Below are 10,062 nucleotides of genomic sequence, written 5' to 3' on the forward strand. Positions count from 1 at the left end.
TATATGCAAATTCTAAATTTTATAACTAAAACTAACATGTCTAATATTTCTATAACTAAAACTAACATTTCTAATATTTCTATAACTAAAAAACATTTCTATATAACTAACATTTCTATGTTACTAACATTTCTAATATAACTAACATTTCTATATAACTAACATTTCTAATATTTCTATATAACTAACATTTCTATATAATTAACATTTATATAACTAAAACTAACATTTCTAATAATTCTATAACTAAAAAACAGAAATATGGCTAACAATTCTATAACAATGTGTGTGTGTGTGGTTGGCGGCCGGGGCAGGAGCTCACCGGCGAGGCGCGACGACGGGGGGCGGCGACGGGGACGGGGACGGAGACGGAGACGACGACGGGGACGGGGCGAGCGGGGACGACGGGAGGACGGGGCGGGGCACGGCGACGGGGACGGGGACGGCGACGGCGACGGATGGCGACGGGGGCGGCAACGAGGGGCGGCGGCGATGGGGCAGAGGAGAAGGAAGATGAGAAACTGACAAATTTTTTTAAGTGTTTTCTTATATAGAACCCACCTTTAGTACCGATTGGAGCCACCAAGCGGTACTAAATGTCTGTTTTGGCCAGGCGAAGCGGTGGGAACCGCACCCCCTTTAGTACCAGGTCGTGGCACCAACCGGTACTAAAGGCCCCCCTTTAGTACTGGTTGGAGCCATGACCCGGTACTAAAGGGTGTGCGCTGCCAGGCGAGGGGCGCAGAAGTTTAGTCCCACCTCGCTAGCCGAGGGGCACTCACACCTGCTTATAAGCCCCGCCGTCGCTGCTGTCTCGAGCTCCTCTCTTAAGCAGGTGCCCTCTGCTGCGATGCCCTGTTGGGCCTACTGGGCTAGCGGGCCTACATCCTGGCCCAACTAGAATTTGGGTTTCTAGTCGTATGCAGGCCGCTGTGGCCCAGTAGATGGGCTCTTTTCTTATTTTTTTGCTTTACTTATTTTTGAGTTGTTTTTTGCTGTATTTAGAGTTTCTTTGTGAATATTTTTTTCTTTAGGTAGAAAAAATTGCAAACTTTCTGTTAGTACCGGTAGTTTACAAATTTGAATAGTTTAAATTTTGAATTATTTGAAATTTGTGTGAATCACTAGTTTGTGAATAACTTAACTTTGAAAATAGATTTTTCAGTGATTCTTTTTTCTTATGTTTAATATTAGTGTGTTTTATCATTATATTCAATTTGGTAATGCTTAGGTTATTTAAAAAATGAAATGCCTTTGTAACGGATGAGTTTTTGTCCGAAACCCTGATACTTCGAAAGAGATTGTCCATTTTGTACACGAAGTGCATCCAGTTTTTGCGGTAACCCTCTCTACTTTTTTGCACATGCTATGTGGGTGAAATTATGATACCATGCCAACTTTCAACCTTTTCTGAGTTCATTTGAAATGCTTTTCAATTTCAGGGTCATTTAGTGGAAAAAATCAGTAAATGCATGAAAGCATTTGCTTGCACATAAAATTTCTTCGCGTTTGAAATGCCAAAACACATAACTAGCTACCCTAACTATTACAAAGATTCCCTCCTGGGTGTGAAACACAGAAGAAAGTGATGATAGTGAAGCCGATCACATCCCAGATCTTTGGGTGTGAAACTTTTTCTTCGCGTGTGTCCCTTTGCGCCATAGCCATGGAAAATGTTCATCATTTAACTGGATGCTCGGGTCAATATTCACTGTGAATGGAGCAATTTCATCAAACTTTTCATAATCTCCTGACATGTCTGTCTTGTCATCCACTCCCATGATGTTTCTCTTCCCAGAAAGAACTATGTGCCACTTTGGCTCATCGTATGATGCATTCGCTTCCTTGTCGTTTCTTTTTCTTGGCTTGGTAGACATGTCCTTCACATAGAAAACCTGTGCCACATCATTGGCTAGGACGAATGGTTCGTCTGCATACGCAAGATTGTTGAGATCCACTGTTGTCATTCCGTACTGCGGGTCTTCCGTTACCCCGCCTCGTGTCATATTGACCCATTTGCACCGAAACAAAGGGACCTTCGAACCACGTTGATAGTCAAGTTCCCATATGTCCTGTATATAACCATAATATGTTTCCTTTCCCGTCTTAGTTTCTGCATCAAAGAGGACACCACTGTTTTGGTTGGTGCTCTTCTTATCTTGTGCGATCGTGTAAAATGTATTACCATTTATCTCGTACCCTTTGAAAGTCATTATATTCAAAGATGGTAACTAGGACGGCAAGTACATGTCATCTTCAATAGAGGCGTCATGCATGGTACGTGTCTGCAACCAACTGGCGAAACTCCTGGTCTGTTCACGTGTAATCCAGTCATCAGACCGCTTCGGGTGTTTGGAGCATAGCAAATTATTGTGTTCATCCATATAGGAGCCACCAAGGCGGAATTCTGTAGAACTGTGTAGTGTGCTTTAGTGAGAGAATGTCCGTCCATACATATTATTTGTTCCCCTCCTAGCATGCCTTTTCCATCCAGTCTGCCCTTATGCCGCGATTCAAGAACACCAATCGGCTTAAGGTCTGGAATAAAGTCAATATAAAAATCAATGACCTCCTCATTTTCATGGCCCTTGGAGATGCTTCCTTCTGGCATAGCACGGTTATGAACATATTTCTTTAAGACTCCCATGAACCTCTTAAAGGGGAACATATTGTGTACAAATACAGGACCCAAAAGGTTAATCTCTTCACATAGGTGAACTAGGACGTGCGTCATGATGTTGAAGAAGGATGGTGGGAACACCAACTCGAAACTGACAAGACATTGCACCAAATCATTCTTTAACCTTGGTATGATTTCTGGATCGACTACCTTCTGAGAGATTGCATTGAGGAATGCACATAGCTTCACAATGGCTAATCGAACGTTTTCCGGTAGAAGCCCCCTCAATGCAACCGGAAGCAGTTGCATCATAATCACGTGGCAGTCATAAGACTTTAGGTTCTGGAACTTTTTCTCTACCATGTTTATTATTCCCTTTATATTCGATGAGAAGCCAGAAGGTACCTTAATACTGAGCAGACGTTCAAAGAAGATTTCCTTCTATTCTTTGGTAAGAGCGTAGCTTGCATGACCCTGATGTATGCCGTCTTTTCCGTGCATAAGTTGCTAATCCTCCCGTGCCTCACGTGTATCTTTTGTCTTCCCATACACGCCCAAGAAACCAAGCAGGGTCACACAAAGATTCTTCGTCACGTGCATCACGTCGATTGCGGAGTGGACCTCTAGGTCTTTCCAATAGGGCAGGTCCCAAAATATAGATTTCTTCTTCCACATGGGTGCACGTCCGTCAGCGTCATTCGGAACAGGTTGTCCACCAGGACCCTTTCCAAAGACCACCTTCAAATCCTTAACCATATCATGTACATCAGCACCAGTACGGTGACGAGGCTTCGTCCGGTGATCCGCCTCACCTTTGAAATGCTTGCCTTTCTTTCTTACGGGATGCCTGCTCCGAAGAAATCAACGATATCCCAGGTACACATTCTTCTTATAATTAGCCAAATATATACTATCGGTATCGTCCAAACAGTGCGTGCATGCGCGGTATCCCTTGTTTGTCTGTCCTGAAAGGTTACTGAGAGCAGGCCAATCATTGATGGTCACGAACAGCAACGCCTTTAGGTCAAATTCTTCCCCCATGTGCTCATCCCACACACGTACACCTGTTCCATTCCACAATTGTAAGAGTTCTTCAACTAATGGCCTTAGGTACACATCAATGTCATTGCCGGGTTGCTTAGGGCTTTGGATGAGCACTGGCATCATAATGAACTTCCGCTTCATGCACAACCAAGGAGGAAGGTTATACAAACATAGAGTCACAGGCCAGGTGCTATGGTTGCTGCTCTTATCCCCAAAAGGATTAATGCCATCTGCGCTTAGACCAAACCATACGTTCCTTGCGTCATCTGCAAACTCCTTCCCGTACTTTCTTTCGATTTTTCTCCACTGCGACCCGTCAGCGGGTACTCTCAACTTTCCGTCTTTCTTACAGTCTTCTCTGTGCCATCGCATCGCCTTGGCATGCTCTTTGTTTTGGAACAAGCGTTTCAACCATGGTATTATAGGAGCATACCACATCACCTTGGCAGGAATCTTCTTCCTGGGGCGCTCGCCCTCGACATCACCAGGATCATTGCGGCTGATCTTATAGCACAATGCACCGCATACTGGGCAAGCGTTCAAATCCTCGTACTCACCGCGGTAGAGGATGCAATCATTAGGGCATGCATGTATCTTCTGCACCTCTAACCCTAGAGGGCAGACAACCTTCTTTGCTTCATACCTACTCTTGGGCAATTCGTTGTCCTTTGGAAGCATATTCTTTATCATTACCAGCAACTTTCCAAATCCCTTGTCAGATACACCTTTCTCTGCCTTCCATTGTAGCAATTCCAGTGTGGTGCCCAGCTTTTTCTTGTCACCTATGCAATTTGGGTACAACAATTTTTTGTGATCCTCTAACATGCGCTGCAACTTCTTCTTCTCCAAATCACTTGCGCAGTTTCTCTTTGCATCGGCAATGGCCCGACCTAGATCATCAACGGGCTCATCCGATGCCTCTTCTTCAGCTTCTTCGCGCATTGCCGGCTCAGTTTCTTCCTGCATTACCGGCTTAGCTTCTTCCCTCATTGTTGTATCATCATATTCAGGGAACTCATGGCCAGGATAGCTGTCGTCGTCCTCTTCTTCTTCATTGTCTTCCATCATAATCCCTCTTTCTCCATGCTTGGTCCAAACATTATAGTGGGGCATGAAACCGGACTCTAACAGGTGGACGTGAATGGTTCTTGACGTAGAGTAATTGTGACCATTCTTACAGCCAGCACATGAACAAGGCATAAAACCATCCGCCCGCTTGTTTGCCTCAGCCGCAAGCAGAAAAGTATGCACGCCATTAATGAACTCAGTAGAGCATCGGTCATCATACATCCATTGCCGGCTCATCTTCAATACACAGCACCGAAAACACCAAATTAATACAATACATAAAGTTCATACATAAAGATCATACAACACTTAAAATGCAACAAACAAATAACTCTCTAGCTAAAGAATTTAAATGCAACAACAAATGCGATCAAGATCGCAACTAAGGTAACAATTGATCCAACAGCATAATGATACCAAGCCTCACTATGAATGGCATATTTTCTAATCTTTCTAATCTTCAAGCGCATTTTTTTCATCTTAATCTTGTGATCATCGACGACATCAGTAACATGCAACTTCAATTCCATCTTCTCCCCCTCAATTCTTTTCAATTTTTCCTTCAAATCCTCGTTTTCTCTTTCAACTAAATTTAACCTCTCGACAATAGGGTCGGTTGGAATTTCCGGTTCAACTACCTCCTACATACAAATATCTATGTCAACTTGATGGGCATAATTTGTCATAAACACGAAATGCAATGAATAGTTTTAAAAGAGAATATACCACATCCGAATCATAACCCGGACGAGGGCCGACGGGGACGTTTATGAAAACCATGGCACTATGTATAACAAACAACGTATGGGTAAGATAATTATACGAGTAACTATATATCCAAATCACACAAACATCAATTTTTTATATAAAACTTCATGAACAAGAGGCTCACCACAAGGTGGTGCCGGCGACGGGACGTTGCGAGCAATCGACGGTGGTTACGACGGAGATTTAGAAGGTTCTAAGTAAACCACACCTACACACTACTAGGAAAAGGGCTAGTAATAGCGCACCAGTTTTGCCTACTAATGGCGCAGTACTGGTGCGCCATTAGTATCACGCCACTAGTATTTCTTACTAATGGCGCACCACCGGTGCGCCATTAGTATATGGTATACTAATGGCGCACCATGCAGTGCGCCATTAGTATAGAACACCATGCTCCATTAGTATCGGGCATACTAATGGCGCACTGTTGGGTGATGCGCCATTAGTATGAATATTAGGTTTTTTTACTTTTCAGACTTTTGCACAGGTTACAAAATATACTATTGGACAGAATATAGACAACACCCCACAGCAAGAGCAGATTCATCGAATATAATAGAAGATTAGTCTCCGCATACAATTCATCATATTAGTATCCGAATTTAAAAGACCGAACAAAGATAGAACATTACAAGTCTCTAGACCGCGAGTAGCGAGTTTGTCAGAAGTAATACTAATCCTAACAAGTCCTACTAATCATCATCATACAACTTCTACTCGTTATTAATAACAAGTCATACGATCATCATCTTGATAGTCATCGAACCAACCCTACTTAATTGTTCTTAGCACATGATCATCTGTATTAGGCAGGACCTAAATACCCTATTTAAGGTAAAATAGCATAAAACAATATAGACCCTGACTCTCCATTATGGAGAATGGAGAACATCCTGTCTCCAATTCTTGCGCTTCGCTTCCTTTTGCTTCCAAGAACCTCCTTACGACTGTCCATACATTTTTTCCATCCTTTGATTTTCATGTCTCCACTTCTTTTAGAAATCTCATATGGACAGTTGAGATTCGTAGGATGACCTGGTTGTATGTTCAAAACATTAAGACTATCTTTCTTATACATCAAATGAGGCACACAATTCTCTGGGATTATCTGTTGAAAAACATAGTAATAACTTCATAGTTAGCAATGATGTACTAGTTTTAGAAGTATGCAAAAGATGAACGGATATCGTAATAGTAAAAATCTTACCAGTGTATCTCCATGGTAGTTACCGTAGTTGAACACATGCACTAGTGGCACGTATTTACCATAATGTTAAGGAGTTTGATTGTGGATATTGTAATTCTCAATGTCAGTACAAAATTCGACCAGATGATTTTTCTCCTTGTAAGTTGTTAATTCTGAGCCATCGGTGTAGTGGGTTTTGTCTACCATTTCCCACACATTCTTTGAATAATAAAAATAAGCTGTCAATGGAAATAAGTTGTCAACTATTTTCAAATAAACAATATATAGCTAATAACTATGTTTGAGAAACGCACATAGTGGTAGAACTGGAGGCGTATCAACAAGGACCCAAATGTATATATTGTCTTGGTCGATGTCAGGATTACCAAGATCAATGGTGATAAGCATACCCTCATCAAAACCATACATCTTGCAAAATGCTTCCCAATTTTTGCAACCAAAATGGGTTACGCTCTCAGAATTATATAGATTTACTTCAAAGTCCACATCGTGATGAGTCCTTAGGTGAATTTTCTTTGTTTCAGAAATTTCATGGTCTTCAAAATCCATCCTCTCCAAGACATAGTGTCTTGCATGGCATGGGATAAGCTATACTCGAATTGTAAAAGATGAAAATTACAAGTTGAAATAGTTGAAGTCATGCTTAATTATGAAAATAACACTTGTCATCATTGTGTACTGTTTCAACTTCGAAGGTCTCCTCGAGCTTAATGCTGAAGCGCCGATCATCGTCCAGGTGAGGCATGTCGCACAGACCTCGATCGTCGTGGCACCAGTAGCACTCCCCCGGGAGACTTTCGTCGTCCGATGATGATGACGACATATCCTATGTTCATAATTCAAAACTACGTCATTTAGGGTTTGTCGACACCGAGGCATCCTAAAAGCTAAGCTTTTATCATTTAGGGTTTGTCGACGCTGAGGCACCCTAAAAGCCTAAGCTTTCATCATTTAGGTTCTTATCGACACCGAGGCACCCTAAAATCCAAGGTTTTATCATTTAGGGTTTGTCGATGTCGAGGCACCCTAAAAGCCTAAGCTTTCATCATTTAGGTTTTGTCGACGCCGAGGCACCCTAAAAGCCTAAGCGTACATCATTTAGGTTCTCATCGACACCGAGGCACCCTATAGAAGCCAAGTTAAGTTTTCATCATTTAGGGGTTTATCGATGTCGAGGCACCCTAGGTTGGGCATAATCACTTGGCACTAATCACTTGGCTCTATTGCCACCTATGTTGGGTTTATCATCTAGGGTTTATCGATGCTAACGAGAATTATAAGTTGGGCCTAATCACTTGGCTCTATTTCCACCTATGGTTTAATGCAGCAAGAATGGCGGGGCAGTTGATCCTACTTAACTAAATACTAAGATACCCCGACCCATGCATTAGTCGCAAGTACCCCATATGTCCTATTTTTAGCAAAGTCATGCTAAAATTCACGGAAAATTTCGGCATGACCTTTGCTGAAAATAGGACATATGGAGTACCCGAATTTGCCGGAACGGAAGTTAATCGACATTCTGGCAAACTCAAGGGCCTCTCGGGGTACAGCAGCAGCATCACAAGTTGACAAAATTCCCAAGTAGTACAGGAGCAGCATCACAAGTAGTACCAATGAACATATAGTCCAGCAACTTGAAAAAGCTGAAGTTCTCGGCATGAAGTAAACAGGAGTATCCAGAATAGTTATTTGCTTGATCTCAAGTTTGACATATACGATAGTGATAGATGTAAGGAGCACAACAATGCCAAAGCCACAACCTCAAATCAGGAACAAATAAAAACACAAACTACAAATTGATGCGATCTAAATATACTTTTCCCTTACAACAAAATAGCACTGTGATTTACAATGTAATACTCCAAGCTGAGCTGAATATTTTCAAAGGTAGGACTATTTAGTTAATGAAACATAACATAAAATTTTGTTTCCTCTTGTTCAGTAATAATTAATTTTTTAACGAATAACAATGGCATTTGATTTCTGCTGGTTTATTTAGAAACAACAGTTCCCCAAGTCAAAAAACCAGAATCCTGGAACACTTCAGGAGCACTTGAATTTCAAATTCTGCTGGTTTTTGTTGTTTATATTTAAATAAACAGTGCAACTTCAGTAACATGGAACTAAGAGCAGAATAGTTATTTGGGGTACTAGCTAGCCAGACACCACCAATTATCAAACTTAGTTGTTAGCTGAATATTTCAAAGCAGACATAGGTACAGATGTCACCCATACTACCTTGGTTGGAACAGTCAATGCAATCTACTAGGACAGTAATAAGGCATGCATTTACAAGTTTAAGAAAAGTCTATAGATCTTGCTTCAGTTAATCTGCAAGGAAGCCTATAGATCTTGCTCGAATGCAGTAGCAAACTGAAGAGGAAAAACTGAAGATTACTGTGAATAACAATGTACAGTAGCAAACTCAAACTGAATCCAGTAACCATTTGAATTTACAGTAGATTTTCTACTCCAAGTTCAAGCCCAAACATCTGAATTACTTTAGCTAAGACTCTACATTTCTGAACTTGTTTCAATTATTGAACATGTTTCAATTGGAAACCTCGACGGTGCACCAGGTGGAAGAGGAGAGCAGCAGGGGGAGAGGGGAAGCTCACCGGGTGGCACAAGGAGGCCGGCGAGAGCTTAGTAGCACCAGAGTGTGGCGGTGCCCGAGGGGGAAGACGAGGGCGATGCAGCGGAGACGAGCTCGAGGCCGGGGTCGGGGAGGATGAAGCGGAGCTCGTGGACTTGCCACCGAGGTGCGGGGACGGTGATGGCCGCGGCTAACACAGCGACGAGGCTCGGGATCTGGCGGAGAAGGCGAGCGGTGAGAGGGCGAGAGGGCGAGCACGGTGGCGCGGTTATGGCGTCGGCCGGGCGGCGGAAGGAGGGGGCGCGCGTGAGGGTGTCGAGAGGGGGGGATCAAACTGGATCTGGCGAGGGAGGGACGAAGGGATCGGTCGAATTAGCAATGGCGCACCCCAGAGCGGTGCGCCATAAGTAATCCTTTTTTTGATAAGAATGGCGCACCACCTAGAGGTGCGCCATAAGTAACCTTTTTTGCATAAGTAATTTATTATTATTATTAGTTTTTGTTGCATCTAATAATTTTTTAGAAAATGCATATGAATATGAAACAGTAATAATTTTTTTATAAAATAAGTAATAATTTTTTAAAAATATCATCAAATTTGTTATTTGAAAATATTTATGAATCGAAAAAATATCATCAAATTTATTATTTGAAAATATCATCAAATTTGTTATTTGAAAATATAAACAAATTTGTTTTTTGGATTTTTAGTTGCATTCATTTGCGACGGTGGAGCGGGGGAGGGTGCGGGGGCTC

Source organism: Triticum dicoccoides, chromosome 2A (assembly GCF_002162155.2).
Source record: "Triticum dicoccoides isolate Atlit2015 ecotype Zavitan chromosome 2A, WEW_v2.0, whole genome shotgun sequence".
In the NCBI taxonomy this organism is placed as follows: Eukaryota; Viridiplantae; Streptophyta; class Magnoliopsida; order Poales; family Poaceae; genus Triticum; species Triticum dicoccoides.